This window comes from Onychomys torridus, chromosome 14, assembly GCF_903995425.1.
Source record: "Onychomys torridus chromosome 14, mOncTor1.1, whole genome shotgun sequence".
Lineage (NCBI taxonomy): Eukaryota > Metazoa > Chordata > Mammalia > Rodentia > Cricetidae > Onychomys > Onychomys torridus.
The window spans coordinates 26119863-26145365 of record NC_050456.1 but is presented as its reverse complement, the minus strand read 5'-3'; the positions used below and the strand labels follow the sequence as shown (position 1 = coordinate 26145365).

Genomic DNA, 25503 nt, shown 5'->3' with positions numbered 1-25503 from the left:
TTTGCTCTCCTAGAACTCACTCTGTAGACCAGGCTGCCCTCAAACCCAGAGATCTGCCTGCCTCTGTCTCCAGAGTACTAGGATGGCATGCACCACCACTGCCTGGCTGGTTGTCATTTTTTAAAGTCAGTTGCTTTTATCAAATCACTTCCTTTTCCATTTTAGGAAATCAAAAATAAAATTCTAGATTTCATAAACCAGTAAAAACAAGAAACACTGGCACCTGTTCCTCTTATAAGAAAAAAAGGGGGGAGGGGGAAGCAACTTTTTCTCTTCTAAGCAAAAAAAAAAAAAAAAGGAAGAAACATTTTCTCTTACAACCAACAGAAGCAGCCAACATCTATAATCACAAGACTTTCAAACAATGAAGAACATTTGGCTGTACCTAACTTCCAAAAGCATAACACTTACAGGTGTATTAAACCTGGACCCGCAGGCCACATGTGGCCAAGGATAACTATGAATGGGGATCAATAGAAAACTGTGAAACTTGAAATGATGTGAATTACTCTGGATTTTTGTTGTTGCTTTGTTTTGTTTTGTTGCTTTAAAAAAAAGAAAAAGAAATATACTGTTCTATTCTTGAGTATGAACTTTGATGGTGGCAATGACATTGTCTAAAGGTTGGAGAGGCCAGCAAATTAAACTGAATAAATTGAATGTGGTTAAGACAAAAGGGCCAGACCTACAAACAGAACACCTTCTACAAAAATTAGGAGAAGACTACAAGACAGCCCCAGAGATTTGAATACCTATGTGAACACCGAATCACTCATGCAAAAGAAGAGGGAAGCACAGCAGCAACATGGTGTCTATGAACCAGGAGAATCCTCAGAACCAACAGGGAAGCTCTCAGGAGACAAAGGAATAAGGTCTGAAAGCTGCACCCTTTACATAAGCACTCTCGACAGACGTTCCTTCAACACCGTGCAGAAACTTGAAATGGAATTCACATCAACAGAAAAGCAGTAACAACGGGCAGGGGCTGCAAGTAGAAGCTGGGAAGGAGAGGAATAATAATAACAACAACAACAAAATTACTGCATTTTTACCTAAAAAACAATAGTATACACTTTAATAAACTACTTAAATTAATAATCTTCAGAATGCCATTTAGGGGATTTTAAAGGGCTAAAAAAATCATATTCCAATGTATTTATTTTAATCACTAAAAGGAGGACAATCAAAAGTCAGATGACTGAAAAGAAAATAATGCTGAATTATGACTTTTTTAGCAATTGATGAAAGAAAAACTAACAGAAATATAAATTTTCGGCACTTTTCACGTCACTATCTCATCTAGAAAGTAGTCTAGAATACACTTGAAGGAAAATAGAAAGGGGGATCACTCATTACATTCACTAACAAAGTAAGGATTTTAGAATTTTACTGCCTCTTTACACTGTTATCTCACACACACACAACTTCCACAAGTACTCATTTTTGCCAGAATATTGTATGATTTTCCAAACACTTAGTGTTTAATAGGCTGCTAGTTGGCAATAGCTTAGTTTTCTATTGTGAGCACTACTACAAACATCTTTTGGTGATTTTCAAAGATACCACTAATAGTAAATGTGATATATGTTAAAGAGTAACTTAAAATTTTAGCCACTATATTTTAGTCATAGTAAGTATGTGGCACAGTCTCTTGATTTTCCTAAAATAATTCTTAAAATTACAAATACATTTTAGGAGAAAATCTGTTCAAAAACTTCAGTTAGAAAAATAATTTCTCCACTGTTTAAGATACATTTACATGTAGACTATGAGTCTGCAAAACCCAAATAATTAGTAATTAGCATGATGGAATAATTTTAAATGAGATTGTAATTCTAAATGAGTAGCAAACAAAACACAACCCTTTAAAGATAATACATAGACCTTAACTGAAAAGAAGATCAAAATTAATAATTAGAATGGAATAAAGACAATAGAAATTAAGATGCTGAAATTCTAAACCCAGATTTTATCATTAAAGAATTATAAAAAAAAAAAAACTGACAGAATATTTTTGTACATTAACTTCCAAGGCTTCAATTCATTTACCCAAATGAATTACAATAATCCTGCCCACTGTGCCAGCTCATGCCAGTGAATAAAATGTTCTGCTTTGGAAAGTTTTAAGTTATAACAGAGCTCCCATGCTGGCAATAAGCTGTTGGACATAAATTAAGGAAGTAGCTTCAATTTACATTAAAATTTGGAGACAATAAAAGTATTAAAATACTAATCAGTTTTAAGACATGCTGCTTGACAGTCTGTCAAAAATTCATTACAAGAAATTTAAATTTAATTTAGATTATAATTGAAACGATGTAAAACACCATTTTAACAGTCTGATGTAAATATATGTGAGAAATTACAATCAAAATTCTAGCTAAGAAAGTAAAACAATAATGCAAAAATGTTTCCATTTATGTGATGAGTACTTAAATGCTTGTACCTTGTGCTTCAGCATAAAAATCACAGACTTTTGGGCCACACTTGAGAACACATAAGCAACAAAACATACGAAGGTGAAAACAGTGCACCGATTACCATTTTTAAATTATATACCGCTCAGAATAAGGCAGCAGCGTAGGAAAAGGGTTGTAAACATTAGTCAAAATAATATATAAATCAGATTAAGTAAAATAAAAATACTATTCAAACTAAAAAAGTATACATTAAAGCATTCAATTCACTAACTGGACACAAGAATCCTAAATAAGTTCAGCTATAACAAACATCAAACACTTCTGGTGAAAAGTGATCAAAGAGGCTGAAAAGGCAGCTCAGCAGTTAAGAGCACTTGCTGAGTGTCTTAGTGTTTCTAGTTAGGTTTGCTGTAACCAAACACCATGAACAAACAGCAAGTTGGGAAGGAAAGGATTTATTGGGCTTACACTTCCACATTGCTGTTCATCACTGAAGGAAGAAGTCAGGACAGGAACTCAAGCAGGGATGGAACCTAGAGGCAGGAGCTGATGGAGAAGCCATAGCGAAATGCTGCTTACTGGTTTGTTCTGTATGGCTTGCTCAGCCTGCTTTCTTACAGAACCCAGGACCACTATCCCAGGGGTGTCCCCTCCCACCATGGGCTGGGCCCTCCCCCAATAATCACTACTTGAGAAAATGCCTTACAGCTGGACCTCATGGAGGCATTTCCTCAACTGAGGCTCTTTCCTCTCCAATGACTCTAACTTATGTCAAGCTGACACATAAAACGAGCCAGTACACTGAGCAATCTTGGGGATCAGAGTTTGGATCCCATCACCCACATAAAGCAAGACGTCCTGGTGCATGCCTATTAACTGAAGACCCAAGGTGGATGGAGACAAAAGACAGTTTAGTTTTGCTGACCTTCACCTAGCAGAGTAAAAGGGAGGCCCAGGATCAGGGAAGGACACTGCCACCAAAGAATAAATGGAGAGCAATAAAGGACAGCTGACACACAGTGTGTGCATGCACACACATACAGGCACTTAAATAAAATCATATATATATATACACACACATATATATATATATATATATACAAAACAACATATATAGTATATGTATATATGTATAAACAAAAACATATATATATACACACAACAACATATATAGTATATGTATACATGTATAAACAAAAACAACATACACACATATGTTGTTTTTACTTTTTCAAGACAGGGTTTCTCTCTGTACACCTGGCTGTCCTAGAACTCACTCTGTAAACCAGGCGAGTCTCAAACTCAGAGATCCACCTGCTTCTGCCTCTGAGAGCTGGGATTAGAGGTGTGTGCCACCAGTCATAAAATTTTGTTTTAATTTATAACTTAGAGAAAAAACAAAGACATAACTATAATTAAATAACTTGATTCTGTAGTGTAAGTTATAGAAAAGCTAAAACTATGAATGATAATGACCAAACTTTATTTTAGAATCCTCCACTCAATTAGGCTTCAACCTTCAGCCCTCTGTGTTTGTCTCTGCATAGTTTAGTTTTAACAAGAATCTTGCTTAAACAGTTCTGAGGCTTTCTCACCTTAAAAATCTCATGACCCTGGTTTGCCCTCAAGAATCCTGGTCAGTGGATTTACTCAGAATTTCTGGCAGACTGATGACATTTTCATCCACTGACCCTGCTCCTTGGTTCCTTGGCTCTAACTCCCCTTGTCCTTGCTCTGTTTGAAATGGAGCGTGACTCTATCTACACTTTCCTTTCTTCCTTTTCCCATTGCAGTGGCTACCAAATCAAAATTGCTAGCCACTTTACTGTCTAGTCGGCTTTGTAATACTGTCATGCTCTGAATCCCAAATGTACCCCTGAAGGCAAATGTACTAGGAGCTTGGTTGCTACATCATGGGCTTTAAAGGGTGAACGAGTCATGAGATCTCTTAGAGCAAGGGCCTGAACGGAGGAAGTGGGTCAAGCTGGGCACCTCTGCAGGGTTGATCCTGTCCCCAGACTCCCCTCTCAGGCTCTGGGCTTTCCAGCTGCTATCATGTTGGCAGCTGTACTTTATTCTAGCTCCCTCCAGCAATGGAGACAGTAACCATGGACTGAAGCCATGAGTCAAAATAAATAACTCTGTTTTTCTTAGGTATTTTGTCACAGTGACACAAACAACTGACTGACAGAAACATCCACCAACTTGATCTAAGTGCCATTTACAAAAAAAAAAAAAAAAAAAATTTTTTTACAGAATCTTTCAATCACCACATTTAACAAAATAGATCCTATTCTGACCCACCAAACAGGCCTAACCTGAATATATTTGTCAGAACTAAAATCATAAAACCAGGTATTTTAGAACTAAAGTAAACTAGAAATGAGTAACAGAAAGATCTAGAAAAATCCTTCAACAAACATGTGGTTAAAAAAAGTTAAAGTTAAATCTTAAAATATTTGTAAATAGATAAAAATGATAACATGATGTATTAAAACTTGTGAGATGTAATAAATGTGAGCAAAATCTACAGCACCAAGTTCCTATATTCAAAAAAGAAAAGTCTCATCAATATTTGAACCTCCAACAATAAAAAGGGATGTAGGTCTCTTCTTATCTGAGAGAGGTAAGTCCCAAGGCACAAGAGCATGCCTGAACCACAGCAGTACCGAATCATATATATTGCAGTTTACTACACATACTTAGTTGTGATGAACTTTAATTAAAATTAAGCACATTATATCCAGGGCACTAAAAATATGTGGGTACAGTAAAATATTGACAGAACTAGCAATAAATGATACAGATGAATCAGAATTGTATACTATAATCCAGGTGGTTCTATACCCTCCACTTCATTAACCCGACATAATCCCTAAGTGCATTCTAAATATGTCCTTGTGCCCACAGAGCTGTACAGTGCTCACCCTTCATCAAGGAAACGTCTCTGCAACACAGACCAGTACAGAAAACCACAACCTACCAAAGTGCGGAGCTGTTGAGCTGTCTCAGCAGATACATCTACAATACTTCTGTCCCTAAGGCTCAGGAAACATTGGGGAAGTGGGGGAGGAATGATTTAAGAGCCAAAGAGACAGGGAGCTTGAAGTGAAATTGTGTCTCCTAGACATGTCAGAAACTACACATATGGAGTTTCACCTGACACGGCTGCCTACACATGACCTGAACAAGGACACCAGTCGACATGCTAACACGGATGGGGCTGACAAGGGGCTCAAGAGGCTTCAACACTAGACAAAGAACTACAGGAAGCAAAGGAGTACTGAGAGTGGGAAAACCCACTCTCGCCAGGGACGAGCACACCCACTGGTCATCCAGTACCAAATGGACACGTGCACCCATGAGTACTATCAGACAGACTGAGTCGGTTGTGTTTATTTAGAAGGAGAGTGTGTGCGTGTGTGTGTGAGACAACGAGGCAATAAGTCTGAAAGAGTGAAGTTGGGGATATAGGAGGGTTTAGAAGGGAAAAGGGAAGGGGGAAATAGTATACTTATTCTAATTTTGTATTTGTATATAATTCTTTCTTTCTTTCTTTCTTTCTTTCTTTCTTTATTTATTTATTTATTTATTTATTTTTTGTTTTTTCAAGACAGGGTTTCTCTGTGTAGCTTTGCGCTTGTCCTGGATCTCACTCTGCAGCCCAAGCTGGCCTCGAACTCACAGAGATCCACCTGCCTCCCGAGTGCTGGGATTAAAGGCGTGGGCCACCACCGCCCAGCTAATTATTTTTTAAGTTAATTTAACACATAAATTATTTTTTAAGCTTTTCACATACTATTTTCTAGTGTTCATTTCAGGCAACAAACTTTATCAAATAAAACTAAAGTTAAAGGGGGAACTATCACTTTTTTAAATGATTAAAAATAACATTTTTTTTTTAATTTTAAAACTTCACAGTTTATATAATGTAAACAAAAAACCCTCTCCTTTAAAAGCAAGCAATGAGTACCAGAACAATAAAAAGATAGAAAGCCAGAAGAGTCTGTATCTCTTAACAAAATCAAAATCATAATGTCAAAAGTCTAGCAAAGAAAATTTGGGGCCCAAGGATTATAAAATCTCTTAAATAGCCTTAGTTGCCTGGATGTCTTTCTCGGGAGAATCTCTGATCTCAACTGCTTGTTCTCTGGCCTGCCTTACAGTTGCCATTCACAGAACACTGTCTCGGTCTTTTCCTGGGCTACATTACTCTGACATTTCGGATGTTTTTGTTTTGTAGTTGTTGATTTATGTTGGTGCTTTATTTTAATAGAACATAACTTCTAGAACTTTCAGAGGTTTGCTGTCTAGAAGTGTCTTTATTCTGCATCTACCCTCCACTCTTCAGATCCCTGATTTTCTGCCATAGGTTTGGAGTCTGAAAAGTCTTGTCCCTCAAAACTGTCTAGGGGCTGAAACACTGTATTTCAGCAGCTAATCTTGCTAGCAAGAAGGCTGATGCCAGCATACTCAATTTTCTTGTTGTTGTTTTGAGGGCCCATTTTTATGTTCTCTCTGAAAATATTCAGGACTTCCTTTTTTATCTTGGTGTTTTTATCCAATGCTAAGGTTTCCCTTGTTTTAACTACGAGCTCAGAAAAAAAGAGACAGAATACAGTACAACTAGTTTTCAATGAAGGCTGTTTGTGTGAAAGGAGATTGCCTAAAAAAGTTTACATGCAATACTTATACTTTATAAAAAGTATGCCATTTAAACAAAAAAAAAAAAAAAAGAATGCCCCCAAACATGGATTAGAGCTTTAAATATGCAAATTTTTTGAGTTCACAATTCTATTTGTAGAAATCTAACCTCTCACAAAAGGTAAACTGCATATTACAAGAATATAAGCTGCAGTGCTGTTTAAAATATTTTAAAAATTAGAGTACAGGCACATACCACTGCCCATGTAAGGTACAGATAATGAAAGTTATAGTCTTGACAGTAAGCAGGAAAAGAATGCTAAAGTATTATAACTTCCAAATTAATAGACTACAAAAAGTAGACTAAAAATGTAAGTGCAGAGATGATGTATTTATAGTTTATATAACATGTATTGAATTATTTAGTGAAGTAGATTATATTTGTACATTATAATCGTATATTATGTCAACATTAAAAGTATTGTACATGGAATGTAGAATTCTAGAAAGATGTTCTTTGACATTTAATGGGCTACTTCCTGATAAATATATCAAAAATGCATTCAATACACCTAAACCATTGAATATCCAGCTTCACACAATGTACCAAAGACCACCAGTTGCTGGTTCTCTGGATACCACCTAGAACTGCAGCTTACTGCCACTGCCAGTGTCATGAATAACAATATCTTACTGTATCTACCCCTAGCCTGAATAAAGACTGAAATTACAATGATGCTGAGATATCATTTCTACTGGGTACCTATTAGTTTCTCACCACCCAAAGCCAAAAAATCTTCAGATAAAAGACTGTAAGTCAGAGATAGTATATACTATTTCTTTCAACTTCTCAGCAAGAAATACTATTTCAAAATAAAAAGGTTTTTTTTTAAATCAGATTAAGCTTTAAAACAAAAAGTATCACTAAAGATGAACTGAGTCACTGATAAAAGAGGATATCTCACTTATAGGAAAATAGATAAGCCATAAACTAGTATACTTTGAATAGCATGACCTCAAAAAACAGGTATGTACGTGTGTGTGTGTGTGTGTGTGTGTGTGTGTGTGTGTGTGTGTTGTGCATGTGTGTATGTCCAGGGAGAAACAGACTCATTACAAAAGGAGCTTTAACATATAGCAAATTGTCAGCAATTATCACTACTAAAGCACAGAAATTCATAGATATACAAACAGCATTAATAGGACACACATAAAACAATCCATTCACTGATGAATCCATTTCACATGTACAGACATGTTTTGTAAACAGCATACACAAATTAGTAACAAGTTTTAATGATTATTCATTAGTTCAGGAAAAAATGTCCATATGTTTCAATATACTTATCTCTAGATACATTATATTTCACAATAAATTTTTAAGTTATCATCATTTTTTCCATTTTTAAAAATTCAGTAGCAAAATCTTCAACATAAAACTACAAAGAAGCCCTGTGCAGTTGTGCACGCCTTTAGTCCCAGAACTTGGGAGGCAGGAAGATCACTCTGAGTTCAAGGACAGACTGGTCTAAATAGCAACTTCGAAGACATCCAAGACTAAATAGAGACTGCCAAACCAAAAAAAAAAAAAAAAAAAAAAAGAGAGAGAGAGAGAGAGAGAGAGAGAGAGAGAGAGAGAGATTTGCATGTTTCAAGCAAAAACAATGAAATTCAAGATTATAGACTGCAGTAAAATGAATCTTGTTATAGTCTAGTTATTTCTCAAACTTATAAATCCAAGAATAATGAAAGCAATCCTAATGTGTACATACAAATCATCTAGTGGGAAACTGTAAATTTATGAGATTATACCACCTACCTATATATATTCAAAATAGAAGAAAATTCAACAGAATATTTTCAGTTTTAGCAACAGCAGAACCAGGGGAGCTCTAAACAACTGTCGAAAACAGTTCTACAGGAAATGTGTCCCATTTGTCAACCATTGTAATGAAGGGCCAAATCAGCTACCCCTTTATGTTGCCAGATTCAAAACTTAAAAAACAAAACAAAACAAAACAAAAAAACAAAAAACAAAAAACAAAACAAAAAAAAAATGACAAAAGCTATAACCCAAAACAAAACTGGGGTATATGTCATGACTAAATTACTGCAAGACATAAAATTAATTATTTCCAAACATATTAAAGTAAACAAGTTAAGTGCAGTGGCCCATAGCTGTAGGCTCAGCTGCTTGGTAGGCTAAGGCAGGAAGATGGCTTGAAGCCAAGGGTTCTGGGCCAGCCAGAACAACACAGGGAGACCTTGTTTCTTTAAAATAATAATGAGGGTCTGGAGAGATGGCTCAGTGGTTAAGAGCACTGGCTGTTCTTCTAGAAGACCGGGAGTTCAATTCCCAGCACCCATATAGTGGCTCACAACCATCTGTAGTGAGATCTGGCGCTCTCTTCTGGCCTGCAGGCATACATGCAGACAGAACACTATACATAATAAACAAATAAATCTTTAAAAAAAATAATGATAATAATAACAACAACTAAAGACTCCAGGAATGGTAGTGCGCACCAGCATATAACTCTCCTGAGCCAGAAGCAGGAGACTCAGGATCTAAGGACATCCTCAGCTACTTAACTAGCTAACCTAGAGGACAAGAGATCCTGTTTAAAAAAAAACAAACTAAAATGTAGTTCTGTTTTTTAAACTCTTAAAAAGAGCTATTCTTTCACTATTTTTTCTGAATGTAGTAAGTAGTACATTTGCTAATTATTGATGCCTAACAGATTATCTTAGAATTTATTTTAAGTGCTTATATAAACGTTACTGTGTCCGAAGGTGTGGCCTACCTTAAATCTGTGTTTATTAAATTCACTTCTAAAGAACCACCTAAAAATAGAACATGTCCACTGTAAACGTTAACTGAGATAATAGGTACGGAAAAGCCGTAGTAGTACTGATCAGCCATTTTTTAATACAGCGGGGGTTGGCAAACTACTGCCCACAGCACAAATCCAGTCCAGGTACTCAGGTAAAATAATTACCCAGGAGGCCATTAGGCTGCAATGACTCTAGTCCCTTGGATTCCTATGCAAGTAAACTCAAATCCAATGATTACTATTGGAAAGAGGGCACAAGTGGAGTTTTCTGGGCTGCAATTACTATTATGCTATTTTGTTTCTAAATGTAACCTTTTATTTTATGTATGTTGGTATTCTGCCTACATGTATGTCTTGGCACTGCAAGCAATACACAGTGCACACAAGCATGCTAGGAGGGCAGAAGGAGGCATCGGATATCCTGGGACTAGAGTTAAAGAAGGACGTGAGCACCATGTGGACGCAGGAAATCAAACTGGGTGTTGTGCTCTTAATGGCTGATCTCTTTCACCATCTTATTATGTTCCCTCTTGATCTTGATACTAGACAGAAGAGTATGCATCGTGAAATGCAATGCGTTGGACACGTGGCTTAAACATTTTACAGTTACCACATAAAGATTTGTATTTCATACGCTGTGTCTTTGAAGAAAAATTGTATCTGTCTCCTATTCATACTTGTTTTCACATCCTTACTCTCATCTAATGAAACAATTCATATTATCTCACTTTTTAAAAGTAAGCCTGTTAATTTTATTGGCATACTATGATTACATAGGACGTGATCTAGTTTGGTTTCTGTTGCTTTGATAAATTCCTGACTAAAAGCAACTTGGGGGGGGGGGGCGGCAACCATCATCCAGAGATGCTCCCTACGGCACTCAAGGCTGGAACCTGGAAGCAGGAACCGAAGCAGAGACCAGGGAGTGACCCTGCTTCCTGGCTTGCTTTTTTTTTTTTTTCTTCCAAGACAGGGTTTCTCTGTGTAGCTTTGCGCCTTTTCTGGAACTCACTCTATAGCCCAGGCTGGCCTCGAACTCACAGAGATCCGCCTGCCTCTGCCTCCCGGGTGCTGGGATTAAAGGCGTGCGCCATCACTGGCCCAGCTCTCGGCTCTCTTTCTTACACAACTGTGGACCACCTGCTCAGAGGTGATATCAATCATTAATCAAGAAAATGCCCACAGGACAATCTGATGGAGACACTTCCTGGCAAAATAAATAACTCGTACAGGATGACACCCTATGTGATGACGACGGAACTGTCGTTTCGGGTGAAATCCTTTCCAGAATAGAAGACACTTTGCAAAGTGAGTAACTCGTGACAGTAGGCGAAAGCTGTCCTTCCTTAGCTCTTCCTACGACCCCTGGGAATTAACTCACATAAAAAAAACACTCGAAGGAGCCCCAAGACCTGTTTTTCTCTAGGAAAGGCGTTTCTTTAGACCACCCTCGCCTGTCCTGCTACCTAGTAGTTCACGCAGCTCCTTCCATAGACCTTCAAGTCCTTCACCAATACCACGGGGTGGTGTCATCCTCCCCTGAGAAAAGCCGGCTCGGGGATGTCGGGAACCCGGAGTTTGCAAACAGCCCAAGTCTAGTACCCGCGCAAGGGCTGAGCAACCCTGGGAGCTTTGCTCGCACTTTCAAGGGTGACGACTGTACACGGCTTGAGTGTCCCGCAAGGGCACAGAGGGGACCCGCGGTGCAGCCAGCCGGGACTGGAGCCCCAACTCGCCAAGACGAAAAACAACAGACACTTCTGAATGCACGTTCGGCCTCTTAACTTTGGTGAGACTGTGCGGAAACCCGAGGAGCAGGAGCAGGGGGTCACCCGAGAACACCGCAGCCGCGCGGGCCGTCGAGGGTGGCGGGCACGCTCCGGGCCAAGCCGGTGCCACCCTCCGGCATCCCCAGGGGCCGCGGCCGGAAGTCCGGAGGCGGCTGCAGCCCACCCTGCCCTCCTCTGCCCTCCCCCGACCCTCCCGGTGCACGCCGTTACCTGAGGAGCCGCGGGAAGCCTCCGCGCCCACTCCGCTGGCGCAGTTTCTCCGGCCGGAGGCGCTGCCACCGAGCCAGCCAATCGCCGCGCGCCCCTGAGTGACCAAAAGGGGCGGGGCCGGGGAAGAGGCTGAGCGCAGCGGGCATGCGCCAGCCCGCTGGCGACCTGGGGGCGGGGCTTCCGGCGAGCCTGGGGTCGCCCGGAGCGCAAAGAGGAGCTGGCGAGGACTGCGGGTCCCAGGTCGCCGTCACGGGGAGTAGCGGACTGCTGTCCAGAGCTGCTCTTGTCCGGCTAGAGGAGGGGAGAACCACGTGCGGATCGTGGGCTCCGCCTCACGTGGACGATCTTCACTGGGCAGAAGTGTGGTTTCCGTCAGTGGGGTGGGGTTTGCGGGTTACGAGCTATGCGAGCCCTGCGTGCTGGCCAGAGAGCACGTCCGAAGAGCTTTGGATCTGGGGATAGTTTTTACTTCAGGACTAGGAAGAGTGTATTCTAGACTACGCGCATTCTCAAGATGTTCAGTCTCAGGATTTAAAAGAAAAACCTGAACGCCAAGGGGTTTTTTGTTGTTGTTGTTGTTTTGTTTTGTTTTTTATTGCGGAGTGTAGGAGTAACAAGGAATTTTATCTGAACTGATTTAACTGGTAATGATTCAAGTATTTCCTTACACAGAGAGAGAGAGAGAAAATGTAAGAAAATAGAGAAGTAATGTCTCTATTGCCCAATCTGATGCAGAACTCCTGCCTCCTGCCTTAGCCTAGTTCCGAGGACTTAAGGGCACTTAAACTGGCAGTTTGGTACTGAGTTTTAAAGTTACTTTAATTTAAATAAAGTTACTTAGTATTCTCTTGAGTATTTACTGAGTGAATGCTGTGTGTATCCAAGTACTCTTCTGGATGTTGGGATCATAATATTATCAATAATAGTACTTTTTCCACCCCCGGCAGAGAATAAACATAAACTTTGGTGATAACCACCAAAGGTAGTGGACAAAGTAAAAAGAACTCACTAGTGTCAAAAAGGTGTGAAGTTTGGAAACAAGGACGAGAGAACTGGATTCAATTATTTGGAGCAAATAGAGTATAATACTCAAAAAAGCTTCATTATTTATATAACCAATAACTAGTACTATCAAGTGGCTTGTGACAGATTCAGCCTAAAAATGCATTATTTTTTTGAGACAGGGTTTCTCTGTGTAGTTTTGGAGCCTGTTCTGGATCTCGCTCTGTAGACCAGGCTGGCCTCGAACTCGCAGAGATCCGCTCTGCCTCCTGAGTGCTGGTATTAAAGCCATATGCCACCACCGCCCAACATCTAAAAATACATTTTTAATTTATTTATTTATTGCTGTACATTACTCAGGGTTGAATCAGATTTTTATAGATATAAAATACCATTTAAAATATGGTTATATTGATGCAACTCTGTCATCCTAAACCTTTAAAGAATGATCATAAATTTCAAGACAGCCTAGGATACATAGCAAAACAGAGTTTCAAAAAAAGGTGGAACAAATTTCTTAACCACCAGCCCCTGTTGTTGTAGAATATTAGTTGAAGATGTATTACATTTGTTTATGCTGTGGAACATTTGTTTTAATGATGCAAAGATGTGTTGCATTCCTTTACATTGTATTTGTTTAGCTCTGTGAAGCTGTGTTACTTTGTCTAAAACATCTGATTGGTCTAATAAAGAGCTGAATTACCAATAACAAGGCAGGAGAAAGGATAGGCAGGGCAGGCAGGCAGAAAGAATAAATAGGAGAAAAAGAAAGGAAAAAGAAATCAAAGTGGGCGGTGAGGGGAGAAGAGGCCAACCACATAGCCAGACACAGAATAAGAAGGAAAGTTATACAGAAACAGAGAAAGGTAAAAGTCTAAAGGCAAAAGGTCGATGGGGTAATTTAAAAGCTGGTAAGAATCAAGCCAAGCTAAGGCCGGGCATTCATAAAGAATAAGCCTTGGTGTGATTTATTTGGGAGCTGGGTGGCAGGTCCCCCAAAAGAGTAAAGAGTAAAAAACAACCAACAACACCCTGTAAAATGAAAAATCAAATTGTATACTTCCAATTTACAATAGTTTTCCAGAGTATGAGATAGCAAGGGAAAATCACATCAAAGCAATACTGAAATTCAGCACAGAAGATACAAAATCTTGAAGCTCCACATTCAACAGTTGAAATTGGTTGAGCTCCAAAGTCTTGTACAACCCTGTGGGCCCTAGCTCTACTGCCTATAACACGTATGGCCTCTGTTAGGGGCTGGCTCCCTTCCATGCCTGCAGCCTTCATCAGTGGATGTTCCCTAGTCCCAGCATCTCCAATATCATCTTCCCAGCTCCATGCAACAGCCTCTCAGGGCCTCTTCATAGAATCTTGCTGCTGCCACACATTGCCTGGCCTCCTCAGCCTCCTGGAACTTTAGCACAAACCTCCACAACCCCTATACTCTTGCATCTTTCATGCCTGCAAGTCAGTATCACTTGGACAAAGCTTCCAAGTTCTTGACCACCTTGAAATAGAGCAACAGTGGCCACTGTGTGCCTTTAAAGTTGGATCTCAGAAAACACCTTAATGGGCACCTGTTATTTTGCAGAGAAGTCCCCTTCATTGGCATTCTCAATTCACACTCTCTCTATTCAGGTGAATGTGGATATTCATAAGATGGAGCCTTTGAAGGATGGGGTCTTGCCCACAGGATACCTTTCCTATTGTCCCAGTGCAGAGTAGATTTCTCTCTAGTGCCACTAGTCTCTTTAATGACCACAGCTGCTTCCCTAGCAGCCTTCTTGTCTACAACTTTAAACTTGCTCAGAAAATGGCACATTTTTTTCATATCTTTGTGTTCATCTTCCTGCTCTTTCTCACTCTAGTCCTGTATAAGAGCAGTGAGCAGTGATCATGACATAGGCCTTTTCTGCTGTGACCAAATAGCCAGCAAAAGCAACTTAGAGAAGGCTTTGTTTGGGCCAATAGTCTATATTATGATCAATCCACATGAGTCTATCAAATGGGTAAAAGAATTTATTAAGATACAAATTGAGGAAGGACACTCATGAATACAGAATGGAGTAGACAGCTGAAGTTGTCCTCTGATCTGACCAGGAGTGAATCCTCCTCCTAGGCAGGAGCAGGGAGAAGGAGCATGTATAAAGTACTCCTCTGGAACTTTCTCTTTCATGACCCTTTTCCCTGCTTATAAGAGGTCATGTACAATGGCAGGAAGCACCTCCTCCTTTGGGCCATATAGCCCAAGGTCATGGGCAGAGCAAATACTACTACAGTCTAAGAAGAGATACTGTCCATCATGGTGATGATGTCATGGTGACAGGATGGTCAAGTAGCTGGGCACCCTGCATCCACAGTCAAGAGGTAGAGAACAAACGGAAAATGGGGCTGGGCTATGCAACCAATGCCAAGTGACAGATTTCCTCTAGCAAAGGTTCACTTTCCAGAAGTTCCACAACCTCCAAAAAAAAGTGTCTTGACTGGGAATGGTCAAGATCAGAGCTTAGGCATCCCTAACAAGCCAGGCTCAGCCACCTATCCTTAGTAGGACAATTAGACAAGTAATAATGAAAGGGAGGGAAACATGTATTCAATGTGGACAGAATGGGAAGAAAAACATAGAGATCCAAGCATCTCTCCCCATCCCCCAAGCCCATCTTCAGGGCCCTAACTAGAGGGCAACAGGTTTGCATAACTAAGCTCAAAGTGTGGTTCTGCCCTTCAAACTTCAAACTCTTCTGCAAAGTGGACTGTCAAGTTGTCAAGGCTGTGTGAATCCAGGATCAAGATCTCCCTCTAGCTGGTACAAGGGTTCTAGCCTTTTTCTTGTATGAGACTCCTGGAAAAATTTAAAAGTCTTAGGCTCTGTTGCCTCAGTAGTCTGCCAGCCAAAAGGAAGGGCAAAGGTATCTCTTTAGGACGTTTCCATTTCTGCCAGGACTTTAACAGGACAAAGTGTTCAAGTATATGAGCCAATAGAGGACATTTCTTATTCAAACCATAGCAAGTGTGATGAGTGAGTTACATGGGGAATATCTAAAGGGAGTTTGCCAGCAGTAAAATATTCAGTTCATATGCAGTGATGTGTTCTGGATTAGACTAAGATAAAGATATGAAAGTAAGAGAGTAAAGATAATAGCTTCTATTAAGATGTCCAGAGTGAGTCTCATGACTTTCTGATACATCATGATACATACCCCTTTTATAAATCACTTTTCTAAGGGATCATGACTCATTTAATACTATTTTTATTTCAGAGTTAAGGATCTAACCTGGATCTTCATACATATCAGAAGAGTATATAACGACTCAGCTACCACAACTCCCATGTACATTACTCACAGGAGGGACATGATGCATGGTACTAGAAATCTACCCAACTTCCTGAGCTAGTGAGGTCATGGATCTAAGAGGAGAACCTACTACTTCTACTTCACTGAACTGGCATGATTCCTAACTACATCCTAAGTACTTACCTTTATACCCACAGATAAGTGCAGATTTCACCCCTCATCGAAGAAGCTTCTCTTTGCACCAGACTTATTTAAAGACAAGCTCTCACTGTGTAGTCCAGACTGGACTTAAGCCTTTTTCCTTCTGTCCCAGCATTCCAGGTGGTAAGTGTACAGGCATGCACCACCATGCTGGACTCTTGTAGAGAGCCGCGTGTAGCCGCACCCTAAAGATGGTGCTGGCTTCTACCCTCTGCCTTCCCGATGGCAAACACTCTTTATGGTAAACAGCTCTTTATTTGGCTGTGGCTGGATTCGTGTGTTGCTGGCATATGCGTGAACCTGTGGACAGTGCCCACGTGGCTGCCTGGGGTTGGCAGCCCAGCCCTACTTAGGTGCTGGGAGAGGCTTGCCCCAGCAAGAGAGACACAATGCAATTAATCAAAGGTCTGAATAAACTGTAATAAGAAGGATCCCGGTGTTGCGTCTTCCTTGCTGGTCGAGGCGGGCGTGACAGACTCTAGGCTTTTTAAAGCAATTTTAAGCTTACAGAAACTTGAATAGCTTGTACAGAGTTCTTTCCTTAAGTTTCCCATATTATTAAGATCTAGTGAAAATGACTGATACATTATATAGTGGTTTGAAAAGGAATGGCCCCTATAGGCTCATATATTTAAAATGTTTGGTCATTAGAGAGTGGTGCTGCTTGGGAGGGATTAGGAGGTGTGGCCTTGTTGGAGGAAGTGTATCATTGTCAGTGGGCTTTAAGGTTTCAAAAGCTCAAGCCAGGTCCAGTGTCTCCTGATGCCTGCAGATCCAGATGTGGAACTCTCAGCTGTCTGCGTGCTGCCATGTTCCGTGCCATGAGGGTAATGAACTAAACCATTGAGACTGTAAGCAAGCTCCAATGAAATGCTTTTTGTAGGCATTGCCATGGTCATGGTGTCTCTTCACAGCACCAGAACACACTAAGACACATTATTAACTATAGTCTATAGTTTGCATAAGTTATGTGATGTATGCCCATTCAAAGTGCAGGTACATGGCATCTGTTTATGCACCATATCATGTACCCACTATCACAATATTAGAAATTTTATTCCCCTAACATTTCCCAGTGTGTCGCTTCTTTATCCTTCTCTCCCTTCTCCTGAACCTCTGAAAACTACTGATCTTTAACATCAACTTAATTTTTGTCTTTTCCCAAGTATAATGCAGGTATAATCACAAATGGATAGCCTTGTTAGACTAGTTTCTTCACTGAGCAATATTCATCTGAGTAGAAGCTTTAACTTTCCATATTTTATTTTCCTTTTGGTCTTTGAGACAGGGTCTCATGTATCCCCAATGGCCTCTAATTTGCTGAATTGCTAAGGATTCCTGATCTACTGCACCAGCCTCCCAAGTCCCTGTATTACAGGAATGTGCCACCACACCTGGGATCTTTCATCTGTTTTCAAGGCTTGATAGTTTATTTTTGTTTTGTTGTTTGCTTGTTTTTTGTTTTTGTTGTTGTTTTGTTGGGTTGGTTTTTTTTTTTTTTTTTTTGGTTTTTGTTTTTGGTATTTTTTTTTTTTTTTGGAGACAGGGTTTCTCTGTGTAGCTTTTGGAGCCTATCCTGGAACTCGCTCTGTAGCCCAGGCTGGCCTCAAACTCACAGAGATCCGCCTGCCTCTGCCTCCCGAGTGCTGGGATTAAAGGTGTGTACCACCACCGCCTGGCTTATTTTGTATTATTTTTAATGATGTTGTGCAGTATGGTATAAAACAATTTGTTTTTCCACCCACCTACTGAAGGACATCTTAACTGCATCCAGGTTTGGACAATTATGAATAAAATTCCTGTAGACATCTGTCTGCAATATATAGAAATAAGTGTCTCATTAATCTGGGTAATCAAAAAGGGGCAAAATTGCTGGCTCACTTGAGTATATTTTATTTTGTAAGAAACTATCATGCTGTCTTCAGAAATGGCTGTAATATGTTAAGAATTGTTTCCCACTTTTAAAAGTATTTGTTGCCAATGGCTTGAATTGGGACCAGAATGGAGAGGGTTAAAATAACACAAAACATTGAGACATTCATCAAACAGAACCTTAAAATTTTCATAAGTTTGATTTTGTTCTTAGTGCAACTGAAAACTACTGCAGACTTTTTAACAGGAAATTTATGTCATTAGGAACCTAGGGTAGATAATGATTGGAGAACAACCTAGAAGCTTTTCATGTAATTCAAGTAAACTATAATATGCCTCAACTAATATGATGACAGCAGAGAAGTTGATCAAACTAGGATGTATTTCAAAGGTAAAATTCATAGTATGTGCTACTGGAAAGATGTGAAGAGATTAGATCTCTTCTAATCAGAGATAATTCCTGTGTTTTTAAAAAGAACCATTGGGTGGATTGTAATGTCATTTCAGAAATAGATGTAGGGAAAGGAAAGTGTCTGAGAGATTTCTATAAAAAGTTATGATAAGTATAGATGAGCTTTGGACTGCCAGCCCCTAAATAATGATACAGATACTTTTTATTAATTATGAAAGCTTGGCCTTAGCTTAGGCTCATTCCCAAGTAACTCTTAAAACTTAAGTTAACCCATTTGTATTAATTGTATTAATCTGTGTTCTGCCAAGTGGTTTGTTACCTCTCCTCAGTACCATACATCCAACTTCCTCTGCATCTGGCTGGCAAATATCTCCCACCTAATATTTTTTCCCAGAGTTCCTATCTCTGCCCAGAAGTCCCACCTATCCTCTCCTGCCTTACTATTGGATGTTTAGTTCTTTAAGCCAACTTTTTATTTAGCCAATCAGAAGGTGTCTTAAGCAAGTGAGATAAAACAGACACATTTTCTCACAGTGTACAAAAAGATTATTCCAACAACCAAGTTTAATAGATTTTTATCTTTAATTATACCCAAGTAAGAATGTTAATACATATAATCGGTTGTTTAATCCTGGGGCTCAGATGGTACTTAGATGTTTCCTTCTACATCTGGAAACAATATTGGTAGAGTCCCCAGCATTGGATCTTGGTTTTTACTTGGGGCTTAGATGGGGTCACTTGAAAAAAAAAATACTCACAAACAAAAGAGCATAAACACAATCCCTAGAGGATTTCATTGAAGACTACCTCTAAGGAAAGGGCCAACAGAGAAGACTAAAATTATATTATTAAGGAGGAAGAATTCCAGAAAACTATAGTGTCATAGAAGCCAGAGGAATACAATGCTGAAATAAAGTAAATGACTCATGCTTTTAAATATCACTGAGGAATTTAGCCAAATGAGGTCAGAGAAATAACCTTTGAACTTGGCAACATAGCAGTGGTTTTTGGCAATTGTTTCAGTGAATTGCCTGATTGAGAATTACTGTAAACATGTGGGAGATATATCGGGTGATGGTAGAGTAGAGATGATACAGTACACAGTAGATTTTCTAAGCTACAGACATTGCATCTGGTTTTGCCTATATATAGAACTTCAGTTTTATTATGAGTGACAGTTCCTTGCTCTAAAGGAAGAGTAAGTACTCTGCTCTTTATCTCAAAATTAGCCTCATCATTTCTTATTACTCTTGGGGTTCTTTGCTAATGAATGGACCATAAGTGAAAGCCAAGTGGAGGGCTACTAAAATAAATAATCTAAACAGATCTGTAGCCAGCAATGAGATTAAAGCAATAATAAAATATCCCATTAAAATATTCTAGAACTAGATAAATTCACTTCAGAATTTTCCAAGAAATTGAAGCTTCAAAAGAACTAATACCAATACAACTAAGATAATTCTGTAAAACATAAAATGAACAAATGCTTCTAAATGCTTTATGAACCCAGTGTTACCCTGATACCAAAGCCAATAAAGAAACTACAAAACTTGCAGACTGATGCCCCTGATGAACACAGAGGCAAACATTCTAAATAAAATACCTACAATCAGAATTCCAGATCACATCCAAAAAATCATTAAGTATGCTCAAGGTGACTTCATTTCAGTGACGCAGGATGATTTGACACACATAAATCAATAATTTATCACATAGATACACTCAAAGACAGAAATCACATGCTTATCTCAATAGATACAGAAAAGACCTTTGTCAAAATCCAGCATTTCTTCATGATAAAATCCATTGAGAGGCTAAGGAAGAAGGGGACATACCACAACATAACAAAAACCATGTATGACAGATCTATAGAAACCACATGTTAAATAGAGAAAAACCCAAACACTCACTGGGATCAGGAACAAGACAGAGGTGTCTACTCTATTCTAATTCAATATAGTGTTTGATGCCTTAGCCAAATCAATAAGACAAGAGATTAAATGGTTAAAAATAGAAAAAGTAGAAGTCAACATTTCTGTTTGCAAATGAAAGGATTTTATAAATGAGAAACCAAAAACACTCTATAACAACAACACTTTCATCAGGATCCAAAATCAATATATTAATATACAACACAAAATCAGTAGCTTTCCTTGGCCTGGCATTGTGGCATATGCCTTTAATTCTAGCACTTGGGAAGCAAAGGAGTGAATCTCTGAGTTCAAGGCCAGCTTGGTCTACAAAGCCAGTTTCAGGCCAGCAAGGTTTATACAAACCCTTCCCCACACATCAAGATATAGATATATAGTTATAGATACACACACACACACACACACACACACACACACTTCTTATATACAAATGATAAGCATACTTAGAAAAGATATCAGGGAAATATGGGGCTGGGGATTTAGCTCAGTGGTAGAGCGCTTGCCTAGCAAGCACAAGGCCCTGGGTTCAGTCCTCACCTCTGGGAAAAAAAAGAAAAAAAAGAAAAAAAAAATCAGGGAAATAATCCCATTCACAACTGCCACAAAAATAATAAAATACCCAGAAATAAACATAACCAAGGAAACTAAAGACTTCTACAATGTAAACTTTCAGACAGGGAAAAAAGAAATTAAGGAAGATACTAAAAGATGGAGAGGTGTGGGTCCCTTCTCTCCCCATGGTTCATTGGCCACTAGGCCATGACGGCAAAGGGGGCAGAAGCGGCAAGCAGGGCCTTGTCTGGCCTGTGGTAGGATGGAAATGGCCTTCTGGGAGACGACTTCAGTGTTACAGCTCAATTTATTCCAGAATGAAGAGAGATACAAAGGCTGGGGACAGTGGCTGGGCACCACCCAGTGTGCTTACTCTCCTATCACAAGGCTCTGTATGTAGCAGCAGGGTCCCATAGGAAAGCTCCTAACATGATATCTGATTACCATATGGGCAGCAGGGGAAAGACTTCTACAGGGATCTGTCTGTGTCAAGGGTCATACGAGGGATAAGCCAGGCATCCAGGTCTAGAGAAGCGCTCCAGCAGGAAGAGGGAGTCCGCCATGTTGCCTACATTGGAAAGAGCCGCCAGGCAGCAGTAAACTGAAACCTGTTGGGGAACATTATTTTAAGGGGTGTTACTTTGTTTATGTTGCATTAGTTTAACTCTGTGAAACTGTGATACTTTGCCTGTCTAGAACACCTGATGGTCTAATAAAGAAATGAATGGCCGATAGCAAGGCAGGAGAGATGATAGGAAGGCTGGCAGGCAGAGAGAATAGATGTGAAGAGAAATCTGGGAAAAAGAAGGAACAAGAGAGGAAGGAGAACTTCAGGGGCCAGCCACCTAGCCACCCAGCCACCCAGCCACCCAGCCACACAGCCACACAGCCACGCAGCTGCATAACCAGACATGGAATAAGAAGCAAAGAAAGGTATACAGAGATAGAGGAAGGTAAAAGCCCAGAGGCAAAAGATAGATGGACTAATTTAAAGTTAAGAAAAACTGGCTAGAAACAAGCCAGACTAAGGCCAGGCATTTATAATCAAGATATAGCCTCTTTACTCATACCTCAGTAAAAATTTCATGGCCATTCTTCACAGACATAGAAAAAAATCCTAAAAGTTTTATAGAAGCACAAAAGACTAAAAATAGCCCAAATAATCCTGAAGAAAAATAGTATTGCACACCATGTTGGTGTCCAAGGGCCTTCTTGCCATCAGGGCAATACTGATGTAGGTGGCCTGTGCTGCCACCGGGGTCATGGTGACATCCAGACCTAACCTGCTGCAGAGAGCTATGTTTGAGTCTGTGGTCCTGCTATAGCTTTGGTCTATGGTGATGTCCATGGCCCACGTTACCACAGGGGGTCATAGGAACCGGGTGTGTTGAAATCTGAGGGCCTTGCTCAGCCAGCCAGACCTCACTGGTACGTGATAGCTGCCCATGCCTCTCATTGGACACTTCAACAGGAGAACTGGTCCCAATGACATGAGACTAGCAGAGCTGACTCTGCCCTTCACCTGAGGGGGTTGGTTTTAATGGCCCAGACCAACCAGCTCAGCTACCACCCAGACATACATCCTGGGCCTTGATTTGGCCCACCCTAACATCTACTCCATTTATGACTTGCGGAACTTCGTGGAGAGACTGGTCCTGCAGAACAATAACCATAGGATCTCCACGTCTCCAGGCGACAGCAGGATATCCCAGAAGAGTTTCAGTGAGGGTCCAGGGATGATGGTATGCCAGAGGCCTTGAACCAGACCAATGAGTCACTGCAATGAACATTGTTGACTAGACAAAAGGGTTTGCTGTGTGACACCCAGCAGCTCCCGATGCCACTAGGATGAAGAGGTGTTGGAGACGGAGCAAGGTGGGGGTCTTTTGTGTTTGTCTTGTTTTGTTTTTATTCAATTTTGGGAGATTCTTTTGGTGGGGGCATGCTGCAGTAGTAAGTGGTGGATATGAAGGGACTGGGAGGTGAGCAGATCCTGACTGTGGTTGGGCCACGGACCCAGACATGGCACTTGGCTCAGGCCCAGATGTCACCATAGCCTTGGTGATAGCATAGAGAACTCAGATTAGTATGGTCCTGGCAGCAGCATGGCCCTCAGACATCAACATGGCCTCACATGGTAGACCAGACCACAAGTGTCCATACGGCCTTCTCTGGTAACATGGGCCACAGACATCAACACATGGTCCCAGTTACAGTAGGGCCATGGAACCAGACATGGCCCTGGGTGGCAGCACAGGCCCAGACATCTCTTGACCCTGGATGGCAGCACAGGCCCAGGTATCCCTTGACCCTGGGTGGCAGCACAGGCCCAGGCATCTGTTGACCCTGGGTGGCAGTGTAGACCACCCATTGCTCCTCACTGCCATTGTGTCTTCAGTTCTGCTTCTCTCCACAGTGCACTAACCACTGTGATTCTCCTTTTCTTTCATTTCTCCACCACATACCTGTTCATTGTAGTGGTGATGGCCAGGGGCATGGGCACTGGGCAAGCCTGTGGCTGGCTTCCCAACCCACTGTGTTTTAAGTTAACTTTAATAACATGATTTTCAAGACTTTGAGTGGAGGCACCGTGCATGGATTGATAATGTCAATCCTCAAAGCAATGGGTTAAATGGAAATCCTAATGCCAGATGTGAGACACCACCCTAGGAGTCAATGACTAAGAAGGCTTTGTGGAGCCCCAAAACTACACAGGTTATAACCATTACCATTGGTTGACCATCAGAACTACCTAGTACGATCCTATTGTTGAAGATACACTTTGGTTGCAGAATACAGGAAAACCATGCTGTAACTGAGCTGCAAGTTTCCTGCCCACCAGCAGGTAACTGGGGAGAAAAGTCAGAACCTGTTGTCCCAAGCTTTAAACCTTGCATGCTACAATGCCAACTTGCCAGGCAAGAGGTGCTCACTGATAAAACAGTAACATAGTTGTTTGTGGGACAATTGTACTAGCTTTCTGTTGCTGTGACAAAACACCATGGCAAAGGCAACTTATATAATAAGGAGTTTATTTGGGCATTTGGCTCTAAAGGGATAAGAGCCCATGATGACAGAGTAGAGCCATGACAGCAAGCAGGGTGGTGACTGAAATAGCATAGAAGCATGAAACAGAGACAGAACTAGAAGTAGCGGAAGCTTTTTTAGTCTCAAATCCTCCCTCCCCCTACCCCACTCACACCGTAGCATACTTCCTCCAACAAGGCTACATCATGTAAATCTACCCGAATATCAAATGAGGACCAAGTGTTCACATGCCTGAGACTATAGAGAACATGTCTCATTCAAACCACCACAAGCACCAACTGCTTTTTATTGGACCTGAGGCCCACTCTAGTGGTAGGCAGGTGTTCATACCTAGTGCTATAAACCTGTTCAAAGGCCTGTGGCTGAAGAAGTGTGATGATCTAGGGGTAAACCTACCTCTTTTGCTTTGCTAAATGGACATGTTAAACTGTCTCCTAAATATGTATGTGTATGCCCAAATACTGGTGCTTTGATCAAAGAACCTTCTCTCTGCAGTGAATGGCAGTTAATATAGATCCATGGCTGGTAAAGATACTGAGAACAAGTCATCATTGAGTGTTCAGCATTAAATAGAGCACCACTATCACCTCCTTTAAGGCTCAGAGAAGATCATAGAACAGGAAGTAAAGAATGGGAGCGTTGAATGATAGAGAAGCAGCTATAAAACTCCGCTGTGGTTTAAATAAAAATGGCCCCACTAGGCTCATAGGGTGTGGCACTATTAGGAGGTGTGGCTTTGTGGGAGTGGATGTGGTCTTGTTGGAGGAAGTGTGTCACTGTAGGCGGGCTTTAAGGTCTCAGATGCTCAAGCCACACCCAGTGTGGCATTCTCTTCTTGCTGCCTGTGGACAAGCTCCTTCTCAGGATCTCAGCTCCTTCTCCAGCATCATGTCTACCTGTATTCCACTATGCTTTCCACCATAACAACAATGGACTAAGCCTCTGAACTAAGTCAGCCCCAGTGAAATGTTTTCCTCTATAAGAGTTACTGTGGTCATGGTGTCTCTTCTTGGCATAAAACTCTAACTAAGACAAATGTCTGGTGTATGTTGCCTGGCCATGGCACTCACTGACTCATGACCACTGGGACTGCCTACATAGGGCACTAAACTGAGCCAGTGACCATTCCATCATAGATGGGGGAGGGTTCATGGGTCTCACCCTATTAAAGGGAGCTAAAAGCTATCAAGGGCTGGTGGAGGAGAGGAGGACATTGTCATCAGTGACATAGTCATTGGTTAAGTTGCTCAAGCTCCAGTGAACAGCTTCATACCTGTGCCCATACAAGTGG

The 25503-nt window shown here is 40.7% G+C and overlaps 1 protein-coding gene across 1 annotated transcript in view; it reads right to left on the bottom strand.

Moving 5' to 3' along the window:
* Mipol1 (mirror-image polydactyly 1) overlaps positions 1-11981 on the bottom strand; it is a 310896-nt gene extending 298915 nt beyond the window's left edge. The window contains exon 1 of the mRNA XM_036206363.1: positions 11899-11981. The gene's annotated coding sequence lies outside the window, so the exon portion shown is untranslated. The remainder of the gene's footprint in view (positions 1-11898) is intronic.
* Positions 11982-25503: the final 13522 nt, after the last annotated feature.